Below are 3,125 nucleotides of genomic sequence, written 5' to 3'. Positions count from 1 at the left end.
AAGACGCTCTGGCTTTGTACACTTCGTCAAAGGCGACGTGGGAGGAGGGGAGCTCGGATGCGCTCTCCATCCATTAGGAGACAAAGAGCAAATTGCCTTACTTTAAAGTAAAACGCTCTGGCTAATGAAGGTGGGTGATGGGGCTGCGGCGTCCGAGGGGCCGCTTCAATTATTAAGGGTTTGGCTGATGGGGTCGGTCCCTGTAGGCACCGAGGGCTGCTGCCTCCGGTACGTGTTTGCGTGTGTGTGGGTGGGGGGGGGTGTTTTGCCTCCCCCCTCCCTGGCTGCATGCCCATTAGTGGGAGCGTGTAAGTGACCCTAACATTAAAGAAGTGAGTGAGCCTGGAAGGGAAGTTAGGGCCGGGGTGGGGGTGGGGGGCGAAGGCTCTCTCAATGACCGCGAGGGGCAGGGACCCCTCGGAGTCGCACCCAGCCTGGCGGGGGTCGGGGTGGGGGTGGGGGAGGTATCGATCGCGATATATACTAGGGTTTACTCGAGAAAAGAAAGCTGTGGGGCGTGGGTGTTGGGGGGGAGGGGGTGCGGTGGTTGGAAAAGCGCCTCGTCTGCCATTTCCCGGGAGAACTAACACACTGAATAGTTAGGATCAGTCTTTAGAATAAACCGCCTCGTCAAGTTTTAAGGAAACTTTGTATGAATAAGTTTGTTAAAAGCCAGCCGAGTTGGGTATTTAAAACGGCGGTTTATGGAGGAGGCTGGCGTGCGGTGACAGTCAGCGGTGGTAGGCAGCGAAGTCAGTGGAGCCCTGCAATTAGGGACCGGAGAGACCCAGCCTTTTAGCCGAGAATGTGGGTCTGTAAGTCAGCCCCATTTATTATCCGCGTTAATAAGCCTCCCGCAGCAGCGGGGATCAGACCGGGAGCTTCTGAGCTTGTGTCTGCGTTTCACTCGTGCTGCTGGCTTCCTGATAAAGAATTACTCGGTCTCCGAGTGTGCAAAGATCAACTGGCTCAGCCCTCTTTTTAAATATATTCATTCTGTGCCTTATTTAATCCAGATGCACAAAAAGCCATTTGCTGCTTCATTGTTGGTTTACATTTTTTGAAAAGGCGACCGGTGTAACCTGTGGAATTTGAAATGCAAATAGAAGCCTGTGGGAGTTGAGGCAGAACAAATCAGCATTTATAAAGTGAAAAAGATTTAATGTCTTTGAAATCATTGCACAGGAAAAAAAACTGGAGGGGGGGGTGTGATTTTTCAGGGAGTGAATTGTGACGTCAGGTCCTTTTGGAAAAGATGTTATTTTTAAGGTCTGAAACCCGGGTATGTAAAGTGCTTACAAGAAAAACAGATTACAAGATTAACATCTGTTAACATGATCGTTTATCTCCAGCCAAAAATAGGTCAGTTCTTTCTTAAGGAAACACGATTGCTGGCGCATGCTTAAATGATAAAATTAAAATAATGAGTTCATCAATGAGGATCGGCATTTGTTTATAATCTGATCTGTGAAAAACATTTTTTAAATTTCGAGATCAATAAAGGTCAACGTCATTTTTGGGCGTTGAGAACAACTCTACACTCTTCTTCCACCCCTCCGGATGACCCCCTCCTACTCACTCCTAGCTCCCTCTCCGCCCCCACCTCGGATTGCTAATTTCCCTTTTCATCCATTGTGGAAGTACAAAATATATTTAAATGGATATTATCTGACGCCCCCGTCGTTAAAGAAAGCAAACTCTCCGCGCAGATGGCTAACTTTCAGTGCTCTGTTGTTTCACCATTAAATGAAACGGTAGGGAGGGAAGGGGGAAAAAAAAAGGGGGAAAAAAAAAAAGAAAAAAAGGAAACAGCCTTGCAAAGTCTCCCTGCCCCTTGGGTGTGAGTGACGGCTCTGCCGGCCAATCCGTGGCGGCTTTCTCCATCCCGGAGGTAATTTGGAGTGTGAGTGCGCGCGCGCGCGCGTGCATGCACCCATGTGTATGCACACTGTTAAGTGCGACCAGCCCCGCGCATCCGCGGGCGCCTGATGTGCACAGCTCTGTGCTGTAGACGTGGACACGCTTGTATGTGAGTCTGGGCCGCTAAATGGGCGCGCAGCAGTCCAAATGGAGACCCCGCCTTCTCTGAGTGTCCTCCTGCAAAGAATGGGTGTTAAGAGGCGCTTTCGGATTCAAGTCGAAACCTGCAAATGGGGAAGAAAAGAGGAGGGATATGATTATGCTTCTCAGCAACCGGGGGATCAGAAATGTGCGGTTCCTTCCACCTCGTTTCCACGCGACCGGCGCGCCCTCGCGCGCCCGGGGCCCGGAGCCCATTCGCCAGGCGCAGAACGTACAGAGAAGGGATTATGGAAATTGGTGTGAATTGCCTAGAAAAGTAAAGGACAGCATGTACCTGACAACTCCGTATTTTATGGTCTCACTGGAAGTTCCTACTTAGTCCATGGCAAATTCTAGAATGTGACCCGCTCACGGTCGGTGAAAAGTTCTACTGCCCACCCGACTTGTGAGCGCGGAGCGCCTGCCGGGTCTCCAGCGCACAATGGGCACATTCACGGGCAGAGTGCGTCACGGGCCGCCCCACGTTTCGAACCGGCTTAATCCGGCACCGACTTCCCCCGGAATACTGGTGGTGGTGTGTGGAGTGTGCGGACAGACCTGGTCCCGTAGCATCGCTCCTGCCGGGTCGCAGACGCTGCCGGCTTCGTTCCGGGGTGGATGATGCAGCTGCCTCAGGCGGGGTCAGGACCCACGTGCCCCCCTCCTTCCCCTGAGACCCCTTCAGGGAGACCGCTGGGAGGGACTCTGCGCCCCGCCCTCGACCGCATACGGGGTAGCCCGAGGTTACCCCGCGGGTCCATGGGCGACCCCAGGCAAGAGCCCAACTCAGTTACAAGGTAGCGCCCGGCCCCGCGCCTCCTGCTCCGGCCATTTTCGGCCCCCAAATCCGAGTTCGATCCCAGGCTGCGCGCCCCCCACCTCCTCCTCTGAACTCGCGGATTGAGGAATGGGTTGCAGGGGGAGGTGTCTCCGGATAAAATCATTCCTATTTCTGTGTCTCGGTGCGTGCGGCGCTGGGCCCGGGGCGCCGCTATGGGGGCGGGGCGGGGGCGGGGCGGGGGCGGGGGGATTTACCTGCCCGCCCCGGGGGCGGGGGCGGTGGC

General features: G+C 54.3%; 1 long non-coding RNA gene across 2 annotated transcripts; it reads right to left on the bottom strand.

Moving 5' to 3' along the window:
- Positions 1-1,140: 1,140 nt before the first annotated feature.
- Positions 1,141-2,926, bottom strand: LOC115277977. 2 transcript variants are annotated; one of them, XR_003902617.1, is made up of 2 exons: positions 2,620-2,926; positions 1,141-2,144 (listed from the first exon to the last, which is right to left on the bottom strand). It is a non-coding gene; the product is annotated as an uncharacterized LOC115277977 (long non-coding RNA). The 2 variants fall into 2 exon arrangements; XR_003902618.1 differs by lacking the exon at positions 2,620-2,926 and adding an exon at positions 2,357-2,602.
- Between the last annotated feature and the right edge of the window lie 199 nt (positions 2,927-3,125).

The sequence above is a fragment of the Suricata suricatta genome, chromosome 14 (genome assembly GCF_006229205.1).
Source record: "Suricata suricatta isolate VVHF042 chromosome 14, meerkat_22Aug2017_6uvM2_HiC, whole genome shotgun sequence".
Taxonomy (NCBI): Eukaryota; Metazoa; Chordata; class Mammalia; order Carnivora; family Herpestidae; genus Suricata; species Suricata suricatta.
Note: the sequence above shows the minus strand (reverse complement) of the source record. Positions and strands in the feature narration are given on the sequence as shown.